The sequence below is a fragment of the Balaenoptera acutorostrata genome, chromosome 9 (genome assembly GCF_949987535.1).
Source record: "Balaenoptera acutorostrata chromosome 9, mBalAcu1.1, whole genome shotgun sequence".
Lineage (NCBI taxonomy): Eukaryota > Metazoa > Chordata > Mammalia > Artiodactyla > Balaenopteridae > Balaenoptera > Balaenoptera acutorostrata.
In genome coordinates, this window is record NC_080072.1 from 68,886,094 (window position 1) to 68,911,364 (window position 25,271).

Below are 25,271 nucleotides of genomic sequence, written 5' to 3' on the forward strand. Positions count from 1 at the left end.
AACTGCTTCTTTGATTGCTGTGGTCCTGTGGGACTCATGAATGGAAGCCCCGTTGGCTATCAGAGCTGGGTGTTCTGGGTACCTGTCCCTTGGGCAGCATCTCCACACCTGGGGCACAAATTGTATGTATGAGCTCCTTCCAGGAAGATACTGGCAACTTGCAGGAGGCTACAGAGAGATGGCAGGGGAGGTGTCTGTGGGTTTCCTTGTCTCCAGGAGTATTGCAGGATGCCCTTAGATATGTGCTAACTGAGAAGCTTGACCCTCAGGCAACAGTTTTCAAAGTAAACAAATGGACCCCTTTCAAGGAAAGACTGGGAGATGGGCGATTTTGCCTGCTCCCTCTGCACTGAGTCCCAGCAGGATAGTCATAGAGTGCTTGCATGCCTGTTAACAACTGCCTTTTCATTTGCTACAGTCTTGTGGGTCTCCTGGAAGCAAGCCTCATTGGCTTTTAGAGCTAGATGTTTTAGGGGCCCATCTCTTGAGTGGGAGGCTTAAAAGTTGTGTCGCTAAATGTGGGACCCAAACCCTTTGATGCTCAGGGAGAAACTGGTAGTTGGGAATTCTTTCTTGATTGTATGGTGCTGTTCTGGGGGTGGGATTTAGGTCAGACTGTGTCTCAGCCTTTCCTGCCCTTTCTGATGTGGGTATTTTCTCACTCACGTGATATGTAGAAGTCACTCACTCAGTTTCTGGACTTATTGCAGAAGCATTGCTCCATGTGTACCCTGGGTGCATCTGTAGGAGGAGGGGAATTCAGGAGCCTGCTATGTCACCATCTTTGTCAACTTCTTGACACTTTTACCCTTAGAAAGAAAGAAAACAAATCAGGAATAATAATATGGTTGACTCTTGGACAACACAGGCTTGAACTGCACGGGTCCACTTATACTGGAATTTTAAAAATAAATACGTACCACAGTACTCCACAGTCTGCAGTTGGGTGAATCCGTGGATGTGGAACCTTGGATGTGGAAGGCCCACTGTAAAGTTTATATGTGGATTTTCATCTGCATGGGGGTTGGCCCCCTTCCCGCTGCATTGTTCAAGGGTCAACTGTACTTCTCATTATTTACACACACCAGTGTATTTGGCACTATCTCCATTGTACTTGGGTACTGTATTTTATGACTGAAACAAAGAATGACAGTGCTGTATAATAAAACATAAGAGGGAAATGCAATTTTACCCGTCTTTTGTTAGGCAATCACTATGACGTAGCTTGAATTTAATTTATATAAATTTATTCCTACACATGCACCTACAAATACAAGTGATAAGATCTCCTCAAAGAATAAAACTGTTAGTTTCTTTAGTAATAGTCATACAATTGATCTAATCCATTTAATTCATTTTTGTGCCTTCAATGCTTACTTTATATTAGAAATTTAATCATTAGAAATAATTTCTAGGATGTAAGAAAATTCAAAAAAGAAGGGAGAACTGATTAGTCATTTTCCTACCTCCCAGACACAAACAGAGGTAATATTTGTGTGTTTCCTTCCAATATTTGTTTCACTCAGCATTGGTTTTGAAAAAAACTCCCTTGTAATTTATTTCTATTTTGTTCCCATAAACACTTGTGCAAAACTGGCTTCCTTGGGACCCCTTTAACCTCTACAGGGTAAGAAAATCTCTACAGGGTAAGAATAGAGAAGGTGATTTTGTGAGTCAGATTTCTTTGATCTGATTTTTATTTTGAAATGAAGTAAGACTTCCTTGTAATATCTCACATATTAAACAACTTTTTAAGCAAGTTAGACTGTTTAGAAGGTTTTTCATAATACCTATGCTAGAAATTTTGACAATAACTCCTCATTTAGGTAGTTCTTTCAGAAAAATTAATAAAGTAGGGTAATTTAGGAGTTAGGGAGTTTAGTGAGCACAACACAGAGATTGGAATTAGGTTTTTAATGCAATGACTGGGAGTAAATTCCATAAAATTCAATGAAATACTTATTGAATGTTGGAAGAAAGAAAATTCTGTAACGAAGGAGGAGACAGTATTTATCAAGGCACTCTGTAGGGTTATGGCATTTTACTTCAGTAACCAGGGAAGTGGATTTGGGCATGAGTTCATCAGCTAACTCCTTCTTTTGCCAGAAAAAACGACCTTCATGGGATATATTTCACTAGGAGGCCCTGCTCACAAATAGTAACAGGACTTTCAGTATGCCTTATGATAAACGGTGGCCTGGAATTTAACAGCTATCCTTATTCCCTTCTAAAAATATCTTGAGAGAACTTACCCTAAGATACACACAATGATCTAAATTAGATCTATGGTTGCCTGATCCCTAATAAGTCACACTCATTGTAGGGAGCATGGCCTAAACAGTTGCACAGAGCTTCCTGTTTAACTGCTTAACACTTTATTTAGTGCTCAGCTGTTTTCCATCCTGAAATTCTTAATAATTTTTGAACAAGGGGTCCACCATTTTTATGCTGCACTTGCCCATGCAGATTATGTAGCTTGTCCTATATACCATTTAGTTTTATAGTATCTCTCCAGATGGAAATCAGTAACTGCTCTTCTGAACTGCTGAAAATCATTAAAAAAATAAAAATCTTGTAAGGTTGGTAGTGTATTGCTTAGTTTCACTCTGGGTTAGTATCAAAGAAATGTAATGACATCATGTTCTCATGTGCTCCATAAAAAATGGAGTCCTCTTTTTTTTCTCTTTCTTTTCTCACCTCGCAAATTCTTTATTTCTATATTTTACTTGCATTGCTTAAAGTACATAAATCCCATTTCATGACATTGTGTTTTCATTTCTGTAAAATGTTTCTCATACTAAAGATATTTTATTGTTATTGAATATTGGAAAATAAAAAGACTATGCATATTGAGAATTAGATAGCCTAAGTATATTTTTCTTAATTCCCAAATGAAATGACAGATTTTCAAGTGTGTAATATTTGAATCAATTTTATAATATTCCAGGGCTCTCTGTAGGCCCATTGTAGTCCTCTTATTTATAACGTTTCTCATTTGCACAGCTTCTGTATATTTTGAAACAATGATGGTAGCTTAATCATATTAAGAAACAATTATAGCAACACTATCTTTAATTTCTAATTTTGATTTGACTATAACATAGAGATCACACATTTTACTAAACAATCCTCACAGAGTACATATTTATACTGTGTCATAAATTAACTTTAACAGGCCAGATGAAGCTCCAATTTCTGTCCTTACAAGTAATGCCAATAATGTCAATTATGCTCATGTGTTTCTGATTTTCTGGTTGAAGTTTTTTTTTTTTTAAGGTGAAAGTCAAAATTTTATTTTATTTTTTTGTTGACGTTTTTATTGGAATATAATTGCTTTACAATGGTGTGTTAGTTTCTGCTTTATAAAGAAGTGAATCAGTTATACATATACGTATATCCCCAAAACTCTTCCCTCTTGTGTCTCCCTCTTCCCTCCCACCCTCCCTATCCCACCCTTCTAGCTGGTCACAAAGCACCGAGCTGATCTCCCTGTGCTATGCGACTGCTTCCCACTAGCTATCTATTTTACATTTGGTAGTGTATATATGTCCATATATACACTACCACTCACTCACTTTGTCCCAGCTTACACTTCCCCTCTCCGTGTCCTCAAATCCATTCTCTAGTAGATCTGCATCTTTATTCCCATCTTGCCCCTAGGTTCTTCATGACCATCTTTTTTTTTTTTTTAGATTCCATATATATGTGTTAGCATACGGTGTTTGTTTTTCTGTTTCTGACTTACTTCACTCTGTATGACAAACTCTAGGTGCATCCACCTCAGTACAAATAACTCAATTTCTTTCCTTTTTATGGCTGAGTAATATTCCATTGTATAAATGTGCCACATCTTCTTTATCCATTCATCTGTCAGTGGACACTTGGTTGCTTCCATGTCCTGGCTACTGTAAAAAGAGCTGCAGTGAATATTGTGGTACATGACTCTTTTTGAATTATGGTTTTCTCAGGGTATATGCCCAGTAGTGGGATTGCTGGGTCATATGGTAGTTCTATTTTTAGTTTTTTAAGGAACATCCATACTGTTCTCCATAGTGGCTCTTTCAATTTACATTCCCACCAACAGTGCAAGAGGGTTCCCTTTTCTCCACACCCCCTCCAGCATTTATTGTTTTTAGATATTTTGATGATGGCCATTCTGACCAGTGTGAGATGATATCTCATTGTAGTTTTGATTTGCATTTCTCTAATGATTAATGATGATGAGCATTCTTTCATGTGTTTGTTGACAATCTGTATATCTTCTTTGGAGAAATGTCTATTAGGTCTTCTGCCCATTTTTGGATTGGGTTGTTTTTTGATATTGAGCTGCATGAGCTGCTTCTAAATTTTGGAGATTAATCCTTTGTCAGTTGCTTCATTTACAAATATTTTCTCCCATTCTGAAGATTGTCTTTTCGTCTTGTTTATGGTTTCCTTTGCTATGCAAAAGCTTCTAAGTTTCATTAGGTCCTATTTGTTTATTTTTGTTTTTATTTTCATTTCTCTAGGAGGTGGGTGAAAAAGGATCTTGCTGTGATTTATGTCATAGAGTGTTCTGCCTATGTTTTCCTCTAAGAGTTTGATAGTGTCTGGCCTTACATTTAGGTCTTTAATCCATTTTGAGTTTATTTTTGTGTATGGTGTTAAGGAGTGTTCTAATTTCATTCTTTTACATGTAGCTGTCCAGTTTTCCCAGCACCACTTATTGAAGAGGCTGGCTTTTCTCCACTGTATATTCTTGCCTCCCTTATCAAAGATAAGGTGACCATATGTGCGTGGGTTTATCTCTGGGCTTCCTATCCTGTTCCATGGATCTATATTTCTGTTTTTGTGCCAGTACCATACTGTCTTGATTACTGTAGCTTTGTAGTATAGCCTGAAGTCCGAGAGCTTGATTCCTCCAGCTCCGTTTTTCTTTCTCAAGATTGCTTCGGCTATTCACGGTCTTTTGTGTTTCCATACAAACTGTGAACTTTTTTATTCTAGTTCTGTGAAAAATGCCATTGGTAGTTTGATAGGGATTGCATTGAATCTGTAGATTGCTTTGGGTGGTAGAGTCATTTTCACAGTGTTGATTCTTCCAATCCAAGAACATGGTATATCTCTCCAGCTATTTGTATCATCTTTAATTTCTTTCATCAGTGTCTTATAATTTTCTGCATACAGGTCTTTTGTCTCCTTAGGTAGGTTTATTCCTAGGTATTTTCTTCTTTTTGTTGCAATGGTAAACGGGAGGGTTTTCTTAATTACACTTTCAGATTTTTCATCATTAGTGTATAGGAATGCAAGCGATTTCTGTGCATTAATTTTGTATCCTCCAACTTTACCAAATTCATTGATTAGCTCTAGTCATGTTCTGGTCGCATCTTTAGGATTCTCTATGTATAGTATCATGTCATCAGCAAACAGTGACAGCTGTACTTCTTCTTTTCTGATTTGAATTCCTTTTATTTCTTTTTCTTCTCTGATTGCTGTGGCTAAAACTTCCACAACTGTGTTGAATAATAGTGGTGAGAGTGGGCAGCCTTGTCTTGTTCCTGATCTTCGTGGAAATGGTTTCAGTTTTTCACCATTCAGGACGATGTTGGCTGTGGGTTTGTCATATATGGCCTTTATTATGTTGAGGTAAGTTCCCTCTATGCCTACTTTCTGCAGGGCTTTTATCATAAATGGGTGTTGAATTTTGTCAAAAACTTTCTCTGCATCGATTGAGATGATCGTATGGTTTTTCTCTATCACTTTGTTAATATGGTGTATCACATTGATTGATTTGTGTGTATTGAAGAATCCTTGCATTCCTGGGATAAACCCCACTTGATCATGGTGTATGATCCTTTTAATGTGCTGTTGGATTCTGTTTGCTAGTATTTTGCTGAGGATTTTTTCATCTATGTTCATCAGTGTTATTGGCCTGTAGTTTTCTTTTTTTGTGACATCTTTGTCTGGTTTTGGTATCAGGGTGATGGTGGCCTCATAGAATGAGTTTGGAAGTGTTCCTCCCTCTGCAATATTTTGGAAGAGTTTGAGAAGGATAGGTGTTAGCTCTTCTCTAAATGTTTGATAGAATTTGCCTGTGAAGCCATCTGGTCCTGGGCTTTTGTTTGTTGGCAGATTTTTAATCACAGTTTCAATTTCAGTGCTTGTGATTGGTCTGTTTATATTTTCTATTTCTTCCTGGTTCAGTCTCGGAAGGTTGTGTATTTCTAAGAATTTGTCCATTTCTTCCAGGTTGTCCATTTTATTGGCATATAGTTGCTTGTAGTAATCTCTCATGATACTTTGTATTTCTGCAGTGTCAGTTGTTACTTCTCCTTTTTCATTTTTAATTCTGTTGATTTGAGTGTTCTCCCTTTTTTTCTTGATGAGTCTGGCTAATGGTTTATCAATTTTGTTTATCTTCTCAAAGAACCAGCTTTTAGTTTTATTGATCTTTGCTATCATTTCCTCATTTCCTTTTCATTTATTTCTGGTCTGATGTTTATGATTTCTTTCCTTCTGCTAACTTAGGGGTTTTTTTGTTCTTCTTTCTCTAATTGCTTTAGGTGTAAGGTTAGGTTGTTTATTTGAGATGTTTCTTGTTTCTTAAGGTAGGATTGTATTGCTATAAACTTCCCTCTTCAACCTGCTTTTGCTGCATCCCATACGTTTGGGGTCATCGTGTTTTCATTGTTATTTGTTTCTAGGTATTTTTTGATTTCCTCTTTGATTTCTTCAGTGATCTCTTGGTTATTAAGTAGTGTATTGTTTAGCCTCCATGTGTTTGTATTTTTTACAGATTTTTTCATGTAATTGATATCTAGTCTCATAGCGCTTTGATCATAAAAGATACTTGATACGATTTCAATTTTCTTAAATTTACCAAGGCTTAAATTGTGACCCAAGATATGATCTCTCCTGGAGAATGTTCCATGAGCACTTGAGAAGAAAGTCTCTTTGAAGTTCTAATTACAATACTATCCTATATCTTAGGATAACTGTAAAGTATGTGGAATCTGTTCTTCTCACAAGCAGACCTGTCTTCTGGCTCCAACCTGCTCTGCCCAACATAGATCACTAATCTTGACACTGAGTTTCACATTTCCTTAAGCAGGTGGTTACAGCTTCTTTTTTTAAACTATTTTGCTTCTATTTATTCTCCCTTTGTATTCTAATTACTGGCATTACTATGATCTAGCAAAACACCAAATAAAATATTAAATGTGTATTAGTCTGCTAGGACTGCCATAACAAAATACAAGAGACTGTGTGGTTTAAACAACAGACATTTATTTTCTAGCCTCCTGACTAGAGGTCCAAGATCAAGGGGACACAGGCAGTTTTAGTCTCTTCTAAGGCCTGTCTCCTTAGCTTACAAATGGCTGCTTTCTTGCTGTGTCCTCGCATGGCCCTTCCTCTTTGCATATGCCGCTGGTGTTTTTTCCTTTTCTTATAAGACACCAGTCATATTGGGTTAGGGACCCACCCTAACATCTTCATTTTAGTTTAATCACTTCTTTAAAGACCTTATATCCATATATGATTATATTATGCGGTACTGGGGTTTGGGACTTCAGCATCTGAATTTTAGGGTGACACCATTCAGCTCATAACAAAATGGAACTTCAGAACATCAGCAGCTGAAAGTCTAAACACTTCAAGTCTATAAAATGAAGGTTGGGATAATTGATTTCTGTGATTCTTTGATAGGGATAAATATATTAGTGCTAAAGCATAATAGTCAAATGTGTTTTAAATCTTTAGCCTTGAAATTGCCAAAACTTTTGGGCCATCAAAATATGTGGGTACTATGAAATTATAAAGCAAGGGATATGTTTGATCTTTGCAAATTTTCTTAGTTGAGTCCTTTCTAAATTACTTCAAACAGTCCCATTAGTATTTTTAGGTTAGTCGATTTTATGAGTTAAACACTGAATATGTGTTAAATTTTAAAGATATTATACTTTTATTCCCATTTACTTTGACAAAGGTTAATTGGATGTTTACTCCATGACACTGGGCTGTTCTCTAGTCTATATGGCTGGACACTTTTCTAGACTCTTATCAACCAGAGAGCAGAACACAGCCCCACTAACTGGAAGTGTCTATAGGAAATCTATACTATTCAAGCCTTTTCAGTTCAGACTGAAGCTGTGAAGGCTCTGGAGAAAGCTCACATTGCAGAGCACATGACATTTATTTTGAAATATTCCCATTTGACATGACCCTGCTTCATCTTCCTCTTTGTTTACCTTCCTGAGGAATTCCTCCCCTCTCCTAATCCCACCATGCAATGTCAGCCTCCTTTATTCTTCCCTCTCTTAAAAGAGAATCAAATATGATTTCACCTGTGAATTTCAAAATTCACATCCTTTCATCTAATAGAACAAGTCAGTGATAAGCATTATTTTACCGCAGTATTATCTTAGGAATATCATCTTTTCCCCCACCTATATAGATTATCTGCAGATTTCCTTAGAAAGCTGAGTTTTCTCTTTGAGGAAACTCCAATTTCTAAATAAGTTGCTAATTTTAGCATATTTTAAAAATCCTGTATTCTTTCATTCATCTATCTATCTCTCCCTCTCTCTCTCTCTATCTATCATCTCTACATTCATTCATCTAAAAATCACTTACCCTATGGCCAATTTGTTACCATTATTATAGAATCTTTGAGGTCATGTAATTTAATCCAACCCTGTCACCTTGTGGTTGGTAATGAGATGATGCCTGAAGAAATTGTGTTCTTCCCAGGTAATTGGTATCAGGGCTAGAATCAGATTTTATATCTCTTGATTCTTTACCTTTCTAGGTCTTGATTGCCTCTTCTATTAAATGAGGATAATAATGAAGGCAAAGGGTGCAGTAGACAAGTTTAACTCATATCCATTTATTTAAGTCCTGTCTATCCTTACAGTTTATACTCAAGTCTAAACGTTTACCTATGGTAAACTTCCAAACTTCCATAGAGCTTTATATCTTCCTCTTTCTAAACTTTCATAGAGCTTCATATCTTCCTTTTCAGTTCTCTGATTTTATTTTGTTACTCCAAAATATCTCTGTATTAGTTAGGGTTCTCAATTGCAAAAAAAACCCCCACCAATTCTGCTTCATAAAAGCAGAAAATAAATTTATTAAAATGGTGTTATGAAGACCACATAAATGTTAAGGAATAACCAAGAATTGCTGGGCATCTTATCTACTCTTCTATGAGTGACTTACCTAGGACACAATGGCTGGCTCTGTTGTCAGTGGACACTTGCTACCACAGGATATTCTACTCAGTGCTGCTGTACTCAACTCCACTGTAACCACTGTGGATAAATTCTAATTGACTAAGACTTTGTAACACTTTCTCAAGATTCAAATTTCTGGGTGGGAACATCCACTTGGCTGTGATTGAGTGACATACAGAGGCTCTAAGTTGTTATGTCCTAGACTGTAGTTGCTGAAGGTATGTGGCTATTGAGCACTGGAAATGTGGCTATCTGAACTGAAATGGGCAAGTGCGAAATGCACATCCGGTTTTGAAGAGTTAGCCCCTTCCTTCAAATAAAATATCTCATTAGTAATTTTTATGTGGATTGCATTTTGAAATAATAATATTTTAAATATATTGGGTTAATATTTTAATGTTATGTTATTTAATATCATTAGAAAATCATATTAAAATTACCTTTACCTTTTCCCTTTCAAAATGTGGTTTCTAGAAAATTTTAAATTACATATGTGGCCCACATTTGTGGCTTGACTTATATTTCTATCAGACAGTGCTATTGTGGAATCCTCATGTTTAGGAGAGCCAAAATCAACCCCCCTGGGGCATTTTACCAAATAGGAGGATTCACATCCATCCATAATCACTTAGGCCACTTTGTTTCATATTCTGTGATTTCTTTCTTTCTCTTTGGAACATGATGAAAACTCGATACATAGATTTTTCTCATTTATACGAATCTTTCAGCATAGATTTTTGCATTGGAACCTAACAGATCCTTAGTAAGTATTTGCTGAATTTGTAAGTTGTAAATCCGTGATTTTATAGAATTACCTAAATGTTTTGGAATCCATAATTGTGGTGTGGTTAATTTAAATAGTATACTAAAATAATCATTTAGAATTTGAGAAATAAAACTGGCTTGAGAAGGCAAAGTATGTACTATTATTATCTCTACTTCTCTAGTAGAAGGTTGAAGAAAGAATGCTTAGTTTGCACTAGGCAGTTTCACTTATAATATCATTTAATATGCCTGACAGTCTGGTCATACCCATTTTAAAGATCAGCTAATGAGATTATGAAAAGTTCACTAACTTCCTGAAGGTTACATAACCCCTCAATTGGCAAGACTGAGGTTTGAACCCAGTATTGTCAGACTTCCTAGCTTAGGCATTTTCTACTAAATTATGTATTCATAACAATAAAATTTAAATATCTGATGTTGATTTTTTTTACATTTTTTAAAAAATGTAAAACAAGTTAAAACAAGTTAATGTTGAAGAAAATTCCACAGTCATATCAAAGGCTACCTGAGTATCATGTAAAAATTTTGCTAAGCAACATTTTTTAGTAAATTAAATATACACAGCCAGAAAATGCTATGTCTTCAGTTTTCTCGTGAATAGGTTTTAAATTAGAGACAAAAGTCATAGGAAAATATAATTTGGTATTATTGAGTGCTTAATGCCTGAATATATCTTAAGATCTCTTGAAATTCTAAAACACAGCTGGGCAATGTATCTAGGCATAATTTATTTTTTTAAAGCCACTCACGCCTGGCTATATTTTCAATGTACTGGGTTTTGTGGATTTACTATTTCACAAAAAGCACTTATGCCTAGTCAAAATTCATTCTACTCTAAATGAAGAAATCCCTAAGGTTCACAATGAATATGGTATCATAGCAATGGTTTGTGCTATGATTTAAAGTAAATTATTTTTATATTACATCCATTTAAATAGTATAATATCCATTTCATGTTCTGGAAGTAATTTTTAGTGAGCATTTTTCCATCTCCACTAATGATGAAGTAATGGAGGACACTGATAGAGACTTAAAAATGTCTGGATTCAAATTTCTCCTTAATATGACATTTTAAAGACAAATAGCACTATGCTTTTCTCTGGTGAGGGAGATTTCTTACTTTGGATATAAGGTCACCTTTCTATGCTTGTAACAGATAAGCACAGGCTTTTGCTTCTATCATAGAAATAAAAACAAAAAGACATCACATAATTAAAATCAACATTTTCAAAAGTGTATTAGTGTATTTCTTGATGTTAATAGTTTTTTTTTTTTAACCATAAAACCAAAAATCTCAGTGGCCTATGGTTAGTTTGGATCCTTCATTCTCAAGTAACAAAAACTTAAATTCAAGTTATGTAACCGGACAGCTACATGTAAAAGAATGAAATTAGAACATTCCCTGACACCATACACAAAAATAAACTCAAAATGGATTAAAGACCTAAATGTAAGGACAGACACTATAAAACTCTTGGAGGAAGACATAGGCAGAACACTCTATGACATCAATCACAGCAAGATCCTTTTTGACCCACCTCCTAGAGAAATGGAAATAAAAACAAAAATAAACAAATGGGACCTAATGAAACCTAAAAGCTTTTGCCCAGCAAAGGAAACCATAAACAAGACGAAAAGACAACCCTCAGAATGGGAGAAAATATTTGCAAATGAAGCAACTGACAAAGGATTAATCTCCAAAATATACAACTAGCTCATGCAGCTCAATATCAAAAATACAAACAACCCAATCCAAAAATGGGCCAAAGACCTAAATAGACATTTCTCCAAAGAAGGTATACAGTTTGCCAGCAAACACATGAAAGGATGCTCAACATCACTAATCATTAGAGAAATGCAAATCAAAACTACAATGAGGTATCACCTCACACCAGTCAGAATGGCCATCATCAAAAAATCTACAAATAATAAATGCTGGAGAGGGTGTGGAGAAAAGGGAACCCTCTTGCACTGTTGGTGGAAATGTAAATTGATACAGCCACTATGGAGAACAGTATGGAGGTTCCTTAAAAAACTAAAAATAGAACTACTATACGACCCAGCAATCCCACTACTAGACATATACCCTGAGAAAACCATAATTCAAAAAGAGTCATGTACCACAATGTTCATTGCAGCTCTTTTTACAGTAGCCAGGACATGGAAGCAACCAAGTGTCCATCTACAGATGAATGGATAAAGAAGATGTGCCACATATATACAATGGAATATTACTCAGCCATAAAAAGAAACAAAATTGAGTTATTTGTAGTGAGGTGGATGGACCTAGAGTCTGTCATACAGAGTGAAGTAAGTCAGAAAGAGAAAAACAAATACCATATGCTAACACGTATATATGGAATCTTAAAAAAAAAAAAGGTTCTGAAGAACCTAGGGGCAGGACAGGAATAAAGATGCAGATATAGAGAATGGACTTGAGGACACAGGGAGGGGGAAGTGTAAGCTGGGAAGATGTGAGAGAGTGGCATGGACATATATACACTACCAAATGTAAAATAGATAGCTAGTGGGAAGCAGCCGCATAGCACAGGGAGATCAGCTTGGTGCTTTGTGACCACCTAGAGGGGTGGGATAGGGAGGATGGGAGGCAGGGAGACGCAAGAGGGAGGAGATATGTGGACATAATGTATATGTATAGCTGATTCACTTTGTTATACAGCAGAAACTAACATACCATTGTAAAGCGATTATACTCCAATAAAGATGTTATAAAAACAAAAAACAAAAAACAAATTATTGTAACCAGGAGGGGAAGAGATCAACCAGTCTTAAAACCTTCAGTTCACTTGCTTTTTCTGTCTCTCTGGTCTTTGCTTCTCTCTGAATATTATACACAATGGTTACAGTAAGTTCCAAATTGATATTGTTAGTGTTTGCAACCAGCAAAAATAAAGGGCTCGTTCTCACCACCTCAAGATAGAAAATACTATTGAAGGATTTGATTGACCCAGCTTGGGTCATAGACCCATTTGTAACCCAGTTTTTGTGCCATGGAATATAGATACTTATTCCCACACGTGGTGGAGAGAGATTTGTAACCAGAAGTAATGCCTGGGAAAGTAGCATTAGCACACAAAACTATAACAGGATTAAGAAACATTTGAACAGATTTCTGTACACTAGGCCATTTAGAGTCTGTAACATGCTAATATGAATTATGGGTCTGTAGACCAGAAGGATATTTTATCTAATGTTTTCTGAATATATTTGAATATAGAGATTTCCTTTTAATGGGACATCTTGTGAGATTAATGTGTTATCTGGTTGCAGGTTTACTCACACACAACTAGCATCTTCAGTTTCTGTTATCAATCTAATAGTTTTCCTGAGCTCCTGCACTGCTGAGTGGATGGTCTAACTAAGGTGTGTATTTATAGGGTGAGTGAGTATGTGGATGTGGGCAACTTTAGCTGCCGATCAAACCTATCTCAGAATTTTCAGTTTACACAGTCCCTTTCAAGAAGTTTGTCTCTCTGGGTGAAAGGCTTAGTTAGTTAAATAATCTCCCTCATCTCTCAAATTGACATCTGGCTATATGGGTAAAGATGGGCTTGCTTATATTACCCATTGGCAATGGGGTCTGTGCTCTTTCCTCTGGATTCTTGCCAGCCTCTACTATGGGATGACTGATTTGGGCCCTTGGTTCCATGAGCAGGGATTTGCTGGAAATGTGGCTGGTGACCTTAGAGTTCATAATTTGGCCCAAGTTGGACTTTTTGGTCTTCTTTTAGTAACTGGCTCTACTTCAGCTCTTGCTAGTGCTACACACATTTATGTTGAAATAGCTTGCAATCAATCGCTGGCCAAGGCTGTCTATTCCATAAAAGGGGTAATGTTTCCCGTGACCGTGGTCATTCTATGAAATATCATTGGTTCTTCACTCAGCTACTTTTCACATATTCCCACCCTACCCCCTTGGAGCATATGGGAAATTCTGGAGCCTGTTCACACTAGGTCAGAATTGAAGGTGGTTGAGGAGTGTAAACCTGGGACTTCTCTTTCCTTAACTACACTTTCTGCTATTATCTTCCCTGAAGCTTCCTCCCCATGTTGGCAAATCAGGGAAGCTTTTTTTACTTTTCCCTCAAACTATCTAACAAACAAAGCCTTCAGCCTATCCTCACTCCCCAGCTAAGTGGATGCCAGACACATGCATCCCTTGTCTTGCTCAACTTATTTGAATCCTTCCCCTTTTTCTCACTCCACCAACCATAAGGGACTTTCTTATTGATGTCATTATAGGTAAAATCAGCTTAGAATTTTAGGAATCTTTTTTTTTTTTCTTGTGACAAACTTTATTCCCTACACTGTTGTCTAGAGATTGATTGAAAAAAATAATGAAGTCAACTTTGTGATTCAAACCTAAAGAAGGACCACTTAGTTCTAGGTGAATTTACTCTCACCCTGAGGGGACCAATGACATTGACTCAAGTGGGTTGGAGCGTACACAGGACAGATTTATCGGTTATGAAAGCATATATGAAAATATTTCAAAAGAATATTATCGCCACTGTAGATTTTTGATAGCACATGCTTTGGGGTATGCTGACCTAGTCCAAACTCTTAATTAACTAATGAGAAAAGGCAGCCTAAGAGATGTGCTTTGATTTTGCAATGTCAAACAAGTCTTTAGGGTCAGGACTAGAACTCAAATCTCCTACTGCCAGATCATCTTGGCCCCCACTTAACCTTTTTAATTTGTCTTTTGGATATAGTCCTTCATGAAATTTTGAATTAAGCAGCAGCACACAGATATTAACATCCTTGAGTTTTCATAAGATTCCAACAGGGAAGAGATATGGAGGGAACATGAAAGCCAAAAAGTCTCTTTCTCTAGGTAATAATAGCTAATGATTTCAAAGTACTTGTGTGCAGATGCAGTTTTGTGCTCTAATTATATTAACTCAATCATGTCTCACAACAATGCAATGAAATAAAAACTATTACCCTGATTTACAGATAAGGAAACTGAGACACAGAGAAATTGTACAACTTGTCTTCTGTTACATAGTAAGTAAGTGATAAAGCTAGGGATTGAACCTAGGCAGTCCTGCTCCAGAATCCATGCTTTGCCCACTACACTACTGCCTCTTAAAAACCTTTGCAGGAGCCATCTCAGACTTCCTCTGGCTGAATTTTCCATTTCTCAAGGATCTCCTGATCGAAGAGAAGGTGAAATAAAAAATGGCTATGATTAATTCCCTTATTCAATTTTAGAATTGTTTCTAACAGCTCAGGTAGGGAACCAGAGAGTTCTAGGTTCAGTGTCATAGGGATTTCTTTTTATTCCATTGTGCCATGATTCAAACCACTCTTAATAAAACTGGATTTGGGAATTAGGAGAAAATATTAAATGGGAAGCTCAAATGCTAAAAATAAATTCTCTCTCTTGGTAACTGTTTGTGATACTGTGTTGGGACATCCAATATCATGACTGGAGAAAACCTTTTTATTCCTTTCCCCTCACCCCAGTCCCTGAGATTTCTCAATCCTGGTATTTCTATGTGGGTAATATACGACGCCATCCAAGGCATGGATGCAGTGGGGATTCTGCCTGTGAGTATTGTTAATAGCTCGTTAATTGCTCCTGACAACGAACTACAAGAAAGTTCTTGTTTGCAAACTTCCTGAACGCTGAGTTTCAATTGTGGTCAGACAGTAAGTCTTGGGATAGCAAGTCAGTTATGGGTCCTTAACATTTTGGGCTAAGTATAATCAGTCACTCTCCAAGGTATGAGCTCATCATGTGAGATGCCAAAAAGGAAGCTCAACTTTGTCCCAGCTGTCCAATCCTTTTATTTTTTCAACTGTCTTATTTTGGAAGAGCCCTCCAACAATGGAGGTAGATATCATTTCATAATGGGTTATGAAATGTCATATGAGAAGAATTGGTGTGATAGTGTAAAGAACACCAACTTTGGATTTGGGCAGACCTGGCACAAATCCTGGAACTGCTTCTTATTTCCTATGTGATACTGCTGTAGCTCAAGCTCTTGAGCTGTAAAATGGAAATAATATCTATTTCCAAACTTAAATGCAACAACATTGAAAAAATGCCTACCATGTACTAATTTTTTTTTTTAAAATAAGGTTTGACTTGATTTAGGATTGTAAGGATTTTCTTTAGTTAAAGCTACTTACTTTCCCCCCAGTTTTATTGAGATATATTTGACATGTAACATTGTATTAGTTTAAGGTGTACAACATAATAATTTGATATGTGTTTATATTGCAAAATAACTACCACAAGTTTAGTTAACATCCGTCACCTCACAGTTTACATTTTTTCTTCTTGTGATGAGAAATATATCTACTGTTAATAGCCTAAAATGTTGGAGGTGGATGGAATAAAAAGCCTTAACACAGGTTTTAATATAATGAAGAAAATTGCATATTTTGTCACTGAATTAATCTGATTAACTCTAGGCTAGGTAGCCCAGATATTTAGAGCTGTGCTTATCATTATTTCAAAACCCCTCACGTGGGATATATGCTCCCAAGGTTTGTTGTCATTTTTGTTCTTTTTTCCTTTTTCATATATCAGTGTAGGCAGTGAAAGTGTTTTGCTTACTTCAATGTTAGAATTTGTAGAATATTTTAATAGTAATGGTTTAATGGAAAAACTACATGAAACACTCTATGAGATAGTGTTTCAGGAAATCTGGAGAGATAATTACCATAACTATAAGCCTCTCAGATTACTTACTCTACCTCATTTAATAAATTTCTAAATCTTTTCTTTTTCCCTATCATATTACATAATGTCTATTTTCTTTAATAACTGTTTTAGTGTCCTGTTTTTGACTTAAAAGAAGACTTATTTTTTGCTTGATATACAGTGTCTCAAAAGTGTTAACATCTGGAGGTAATATAGCCTCAGAAACCTGTATCATCTTTGGCTCTTCTCTCTTACGTCCATTATCCACTCATCAAACTGGGTTATATGGCCCTTTTTACATGTGACCTTTCCTGTGCAACTGTACTGTTTTATTTCCTACCCAGTCCAATTTTTTTCAGTAAATATTTACTGAGTGCCCACATATCATTCATAGTTATACATTCTGGGACAAAGGTGAATAAAAATTGGTTCTTGGCCTTGAGGAAATTTTAGTATGATGAGGGAGATGAGCAAGGAAAGAGCTAATCAAAATTCAGCATAACTAAATAGGATACAACATCTTTTCTGTTTCCTTTTTTTTTTTTTTTTCTTTGCTGCTGTGGTACCTAGTTCACCTGATCAGTGCAAATTTATCAAGTGTATAATGTATCTGTTCCTTGAGTGGGGACAGTAGTGAACAAGATAAATACAGTCCCTATATTTTAGGATTTTCCTGCTTAGTGAAGAAAACAGAAATACAAATAACGACAAATAAATAAATATTTACAAATACTCTATGTTTTATAAAATGGAAGAAACCAGCAGATATTAAATAATTAATTTAAATCAATTAAATTTGATTAATAGAAAACAAAAGCTCGCAAATAGTTGTTTGCCCATGATGTTATTTTGACTGAGCTTTAGACTGTAAAGTTAACACATTTGTGCAGAAACACACTTTTCTCCTCTTGAAAGCATTAATTTTTATTTAATGTTGATTACTTCATGGGTTTAAAATGTGTAGGCTTTTTCCTATTAAAGTTCTGATTAAGTGTTTCATCTCTTTTTCTTAGCATAGAACCATTTCATTGGGCCTATAAATGCTATGATAAGTTCATTTTCTTTCATACAGCATTAATTCTTTCAAAGTGTCCTGATATTCTTATGTAGCATATTAACTTTTTGATACAACATAAGGGAAAAATAGTAAGTATATTAATTCCACAAATGATGCACAGTAGGTTTTCAGTTATTGGTAAAAAAACTATACCCATTCTATTTTGATGATTTCCTACATTTTTTTTTATCTCTTATATTTCTAAGGATGGTAGGCATTTTAAAAAATATTCCATTTAAAAATTTCATTAACAGTAACCATCTTTTTGCCTTATAGTTTGTGTCACCAGTTTTTATGAATCTTCCATTCTTTTGGTGCTTGCTATTTTAGAGATAGCTATCCTATAACATGGAAAGAGCATTGGATTTAGTTTACAAATCAACATTGTAGCTCTGATTCTGTTACTTACCAGCTGTGTGACTTCAGAAAAGTCAATTCTCAGGGGCTTCAATTTCATCATTAATAATATGGGCATGGTTATACCTACCATACTGAGTGTGTTTATATTAGAACACTTGATTACCTGTAGAGCCAGGCACATAGTAGGTGGTCAGTTTCCTTTTTTTTATGATTACACTTTCTATCATATCATAAGAATCTAAGGAATTCCCTGGCGGTGCAGTGGTTAGGACTACACACTTTCACTGCGGAGGGTGCGGGTTCAATCCCTGGTAGAGGAATTGAGATCCCACAAGCCGTGGGGCACAGCTAAAATAAATAAATCAATAAATAAATATTTTAAAAAAGAATCTCATAATTAGCACCCACATAAACAAGGGACAGATAAGGAGTGGTATTCCTCTGTATTCTGGAGTGGGGCATATTTTAATTGATTTTTACTTGTTATATACATTTTTGCAAAAATTTTATAAGAATTCTGTGGTGGTTATAAGGAAGTTGACTCAGAAGTATTATTCCTGAGTCATAATCATGTCCCAAAAAATGCAAAGAGAAATGTGGAGGAACATAGAACTTCCTTTCTTCTCACCTTCTCTCCCTTCCCTCCTTCCCTTCCTCCTCCTCCTCCACTCCTTCTTCTTCTTTCTCTCTTTCTCTCTTTTTCTCTCTCTCTGCTTGTCTCTCTCTCTGTTTCTCATTTTCTTTCTTAGTCTGTAAAGAAAGCCATTTTCTGCATAAACATCCATGAGTTAACAAAGCCAGCCTTTTAAGCATGTTGCCAAAAGAAAGCATTCTTTAGAAAGACTCCTTTGTAACTACCAGCTTATAAACTCTTATAAATCTTAAGAATACAAAGTAATGTATAAAGGGAACATCTATCATAACTGTGTTTTTGAATTAAAAATATATAATATTTTTACAAAATTTTGGGGCCAAGGAAATAATCATCCTTATTCCACTACCCTAAACTACACAATTTTTATACATTTTGTGTTTCTTTGTAGCACATACATACATATATATTTTTTAATCATCTTAAGCATAGTTTACATAAACATTTATATCTTGATTTTTTAAAATAATGTATCCAAGAACCACTTTAATCTCCACGAGGGAAACTACAGAGGAGATACTGGAGGAGGGGTACTTAATTTGTTTCAGATTCAATATTCTGCTGTGTCAATTATTTTAATTTATACCTTGATTTTAAATTAGCTTTATGTGATTATTTCTCTGTATTGCTACACAGTTTTATAATTATCATTTTTAGTGTCTGCTCTTTATTTTCTTGAGTTTCTACCAAAATATATTTTAAAAAATGCCATTTTGTTAGATACAAAAAGTACCTTCTGTTGGTTTATTATAACAAAAATATATTTTGAATACTTTTACATATAACTTTATTATTTTCATAGAAAAAATTCTCAAAATTTAATTGTTAGGTCTAAAACAAAAAACATTTTTATGTTCCTTTATATATATTACCAGATTATCTCTCAAAAGTGTTCAAATAATTTTTTCTTCCACAATATAATTTGTATTTTATGCCAGCTTTATTAGACTTCAGTATTAATTCAATTTTATTTTATTAATTTAAAAATATTACTATATAACTATATAAATAACTTGTTAGAGATATCATCAGCCTGGAAAATTTTTAACACTCTCAATTATTCTTTGAGCATTACTAATGCCTAATTTTGTTTTACATATGAGAAATTTAAAGATAAAAAGTCTCTTTGATAAATATCAGTAAATATTTGAAGTAGTCATAGAAGGATGAGAATTATTTTGCTGCATGGAGAAGTATCTATCAACTTAGTAAGTCCTCTATGAATTCCTGTAATAAAGAAATTCTATACTAAATAAAAACGTATAAATGTATTTACATAAAATGTTTCTCCACTCACAAGAGGAGAAGAGCGTGGTAAAGATTAGAAAACAGAAAAGAAAAAGTATGTGTGGTATATAGTGAATATCTTTAAATCAATGGGATTTGTGTTGTGGAGAAGCAGATGGTGATACTGGAAGGACAGAGGGGGCCTAGTTAGAAGAGGACTTTAAATACAAGTTTAGAATTTATTTGGTGGCTATAGGGGAATAATTTTAGGGTGAACTATCTAATTATAGTTGATTGAGAGGTAAAATATCTAGAAGTATTTTTTTTTTTTGCCTTTTAAAATTAACAATGGCACTGGAAATCAGTGTGTAGAAATAAGACTAACAGAGCCTCCCAAAATGAACAAAAGATGTTTTAGAGTTTCCTTTCAATGTGAGGTAATGTTGGAAAGATGAGTTGAGTTTGGATACTTGGTAAAGTATTATACTTTCCTAAGTTTAGGAGAGACAGGACATTGGCTTTTCACAGTGATAAACATCTACCTCAAAATATATCTCTAAATCTGTACACTGCAACTATGATTTACTTAGACTGTGGTCTAAGTTACCTTACCATCTCTTACCTAGACAAACTGAGTTGCTTCCTATCTGTTTAATTTTTTTCTTTATTTTTCATGAAGAGACAAGTAGCAGTTGAATATTTAGAAAAACTTACCATTCCAGATTAACTGAAATAATAATTAAAAAACAGGGACTCTGGACCTAGGCAGTGGTTTTGCCACTTTTTACTTGTCTTACCTAGACCAAATTATTTTACCTCCCTGTGGTGCATTTTCCTTCTCTGTTATGTTTGTAAAGATAGTAACTAACTCATTTTTGTTGCTATGAAAATAATACACTCTTAGGACAGCACCTGGGACATATAAGCACCTGATAAATGTTGATAGTAATTATTAACATAAATGTTGATAGTAATTATTATTGCCTATTTATGAATTCAGGTTCTTTGATGTATCTTAACTGGTTATTTACTCCATGTTGATTGATAACTGACCCTCTGACAGTTACCAAGCCAAACCCTGAAGTTTGATTCACCGTGTGGTTTTAGCACTGGATTCCTCAATTCCTGGAGTTTGAGTATTGGCTCTACTGCATATATGTTGAATTTTGTCAAGTTGTTGAACCTTAGTTTTTCCTATGTAAAATGATGGTAAAATTTTTTACATAAAATTATTGAGAAGACTGTCTTCATCACAGTGATTGATGTTTCTCTAAGGAGGGTTGAATAAGTCATTTCAGACAGAAAAAAATATACTACTCTTAAAAATCTACTGTGAAAGTGATACCAAAACTTTTAAAAATTGCCCAATCTAGTGCTTAATCATCCTCTCAGGAAATTCTTTCTTTTGCCTGGAGGTGGTTTTGGCATATCCTTTATCAAGAAAGTAGTTTAGTAGACCACCCTCTATGTGCATGCTCTCAGAAAACCAAAGAGGATTTTTTTTTTGATTCAGAGGCATCATGGATTTTTTGAGATACAGAATCTTTCTCTAAGAGTGGGGTCACCACATTCCCCAAAGGAACCATTTATCTTCCTCCACTCTCAAGTCTAACACTTCTTATAGGGAACTTAAATCCTTCTAATGCAATTTAAGCCAATTTCCTGAGGTGTATCTTACTAGGGATGGAGAACAGCTGGCCACCATTTTCTATATAATAAATCTTTGCAGGCTTTAATTTTAGTTTTTAATTTGCCATTCTTTTTCTAAGCAAGCTACAACTTCGTTGTTGTTTCCTCCTCCCTGGTCTCCTATCCCATGTAGGCCTGTTTTTTCTACCTACTAATTTAACTAATTTACCTACTAGTTTAATTCTCATACATTGCCAGTAAAATCATTAGCTAAATATAGTTTTGGGGATTTTTATCCTTATCTCCCACAGAATATAAATGACAATTTAAAGGATGTCTTTTAACTAAAATATTTTCCTTGGAGGGTGCTACATAATGTATTTATGCTATTTTTAGGGTGATTCTGCACTAATATAGGTTTTACAGTGAGTATGAATGTTGTACTACAATCACAAGGCATGATTAGTCTTTCTTGCCTATCAGTGTTAAGCACAGTAAGTTTTAATATTGGCTATAGCTTTTATTACTTTCCTTTGTAATTTTTTCCACATAGTGATTACTTTCTAATTATTGGTGCTATATGATCCAAAAATCTTATGCCACTAACTTAAAAAAATCAAAATACTCAAATAATTCATACATTTTTTTTAATTAGAAAAAGTGGTAGGACATAGCTTTACATCAAATTAGGAAGTTATTTTCTTATCATACAGACACTGCTAACATTTATACTAACATTTTGACCTTTTTCCTAGAGAGACAACTAAAAGAGTTTTTTCAAGCTAAGAGAAGAAAAAAATATGAAATGGTAAAAAAGAATCTAGGGGTCTGGGCAAGATGGCGGAAGAGTAAGACGTGGAGATCACCTTCCTTCCCACAGATACATCAGAAATACATCTACACGTGGAACTGCTCCTACAGAACACCCACTGAACGCTGGCAGAAGACGTCAGACCTCCCAAAAGGCAAGAAACTCCCCACGTACTTGGGTAGGGCAAAAGAAAAAAGAAATAACAGAGACAAAAGAATAGGGACGAGGCCTGCACCAGTGGGAGGGAGCTGTGAAGGAGGAAAGGTTTCCACACACTAGGAAGCACCTTTGCGGGCGGAGACTGCAGGTGGTGGAGGGGGGAAACTTTGGAGCCATGGAGGAGAGTGCAGCCACAGGGGTGCGGAGGGCAAAGCGGAGAGATTCCCGCACGGAGGCTCGGCACCGAGCAGCACTCACCAGCCCGAGAGGCTTGTCTGCTCACCCGCCGGGGCGGGCGGGGGCTGGGAGCTGAGGCTCTGGCTCCAGAGTTCAGACCGCAGGGAGAGGACTGGGTTTGGCTGTGTGAGCACAGCCTGAAAGGGTTAGTGCACCACAGCTAGCCGGGAGAGAGTCTGGGAAAAAGTCTGCAGCTGCCGAAGAGGCAAGAGACTTTTTCTTGCCTCTTTGTTTCACGGTGCGTGAGGAGAGGGGATTCAGAGCGCCGCCTAAACGAGCTCCAGAGACAGGCGTGAGCCGTGGCTATCAGCGCGGACCCCAGAGATGGGCATGAGATGCTAAGGCTGTGGCTACCACCACCAAAAAGCCTGTGTGCAAGCACAGGTCACTCTCCACACCCCCTCCCGGGAGGCTGTGCAGCCCGCCACTGCCAGGGTCCCGTGATCCGGGGACAACTTCCCCGGGAGAACGCACGGCACGCCTCAGGCTGCTGCAACGTCACGCCGGCCTCTGCCGCCACAGGCTCACCCCGCATCCATACCCTTCCCTCCCCCCGGCCTGAGTGAGCCAGAGCCCCCGAAGTAGCTGCTCCTTTAACCCCGTCCTGTCTGAGTGAAGAACAGACGCCCTCAGGCGACCTACACACAGAGGCGGGTCCAAATCCAAAGCTGAACCCCGGGAGCTGTGCGAACAAAGAAGAGAAAGGGAAATTTCTCCCAGCAGCCTCAGGAGCAGCTGATTAAATCTCCACAGTCAACTTGATGTGCCTGCATCTGTTGAATACCTCAATAGACAATGAATCATCCCAAATTCAGGAGGTGGACTTTGGGAGCAGGATATATTAATTTTTCCCCATTTCCTCTTTTTGTGAGTGTATATGTGTATGCTTCTGGGTGAGATTTTGTCTGTATAGCTTTGCTTTCACCGTTTGTCCTGGGGTTCGGTCCGTACATTTTTTTTTTTTCTTTTGAGTTAAAAAAATTTTTTTCTTAATAAATTTTTTCTTAATAATTGTTTTCTTATTTTTTTATTTTAAAAAATTAATTTTTTTCTTAATAAATCTTTTCTTATTTTTTATTATAAAATATTAAAAAATTATTTTAAAAAATTAAAAAATTTTTTTCTTAATAAATTTCTTCTTAACAATTTTATTCTTATTTTTATTATAATAGCTTTATTTTATTTTATTTTATCCTCTTCCTTTCTTTCTTTCTATTTTTTCTCCCTTTTACTCTGAGCTGTGTGGATGAAAGGCTCTTGGTGCTCCAGCCAGGCATCAAGGCTGTGCCTCTGAGGTGGGAGAGCCAACTTCAGGACACTGGTCCACAAGAGACCTCCCAGCTCCACGTAATACCAAATGGCAAAAATCTCTCAGAGATCTCCATCTCAACATCAAGACCCAGCTTCACTTAACGACCAGCAAGCTACAGTGCTGGACACCCTATGCCAAACAACTAGCAAGACAGGAACACAGCCCCATCCATTAGCAGAGAGGCTGCGTAAAATCATAATAAGGCCACAGACACCCCAAAACACACCACCAGATGTGGACGTGCCCACCAGAGAGACAAGACCCAGCCTCATCCACCAGAACACAGGCACTAGTCCCCTCCACCAGGAAGCCTACACAACCCACTGAACCAACCTTAGCCACTGGGGACAGATACCAAAAACAACGGGAACTACGAACCTGCAGCCTGTGAAAAGGAGGCCCCAAACACAGTAAGATAAGCAAAATGAGAAGACAGAAAAACACACAGCAGATAAAGGAGCAGGGTCAAAACACACCAGACTTAACAAATGAGGAGGAAATAGGCAGTCTACCTGAAAAAGAATTCAGAATAATGATAGTAAGATGATCCAAAATCTTGGAAATAGCATAGACAAAATGCAAGAAACATTTAACAAGGACATAGAAGAACTAAAGAGGAACCAAGCAATGATGAAAAACACAATAAATGAAATTAAAAATACTCTAGAAGGGATCAATAGCAGAATAACTGAGGCAGAAGAAAGGGTAAGTGACCTGGAAGATAAAATGGTGGAAATAACTACTGCAGAGCAGAATAAAGAAAAAAGAATGAAAAGAACTGAGGACAGTCTCAGAGACCTCTGGGACAACATTAAACGCACCAATATTCGAATTATAGGGGTCCCAGAAGAAGAAGAGACAAAGAAAGGGACTGAGAAAATATTTGAAGAGATTATAGTTGAATACTTCCCTAATATGGGAAAGGAAATAGTTAATCAAGTCCTGGAAGCACAGAGTCCCATACAGGATAAATCCAAGGAGAAACACGTCAAGACACATATTTATCAAACTATCAAAAATTAAATATAAAGAAAACATATTAAAAGCAGCAAGGGAAAAACAACAAATAACACACAAGGGAATCTCCATAAGGTTAACAGCTGACCTTTCAGCAGAAACTCTGCAAGCCAGAAGGGAGTGGCAGGATATA

The 25,271-nt window shown here is 36.3% G+C and overlaps 1 long non-coding RNA gene across 1 annotated transcript in view; it reads left to right on the forward strand.

Moving 5' to 3' along the window:
- The window catches only part of LOC103001966 (uncharacterized), a 164,282-nt gene extending 140,535 nt beyond the window's left edge, over positions 1 to 23,747 (forward strand). The window contains exon 6 of the long non-coding RNA XR_009009262.1: positions 22,358 to 23,747. This is a non-coding gene — a long non-coding RNA (uncharacterized LOC103001966). The remainder of the gene's footprint in view (positions 1 to 22,357) is intronic.
- Positions 23,748 to 25,271: the final 1,524 nt, after the last annotated feature.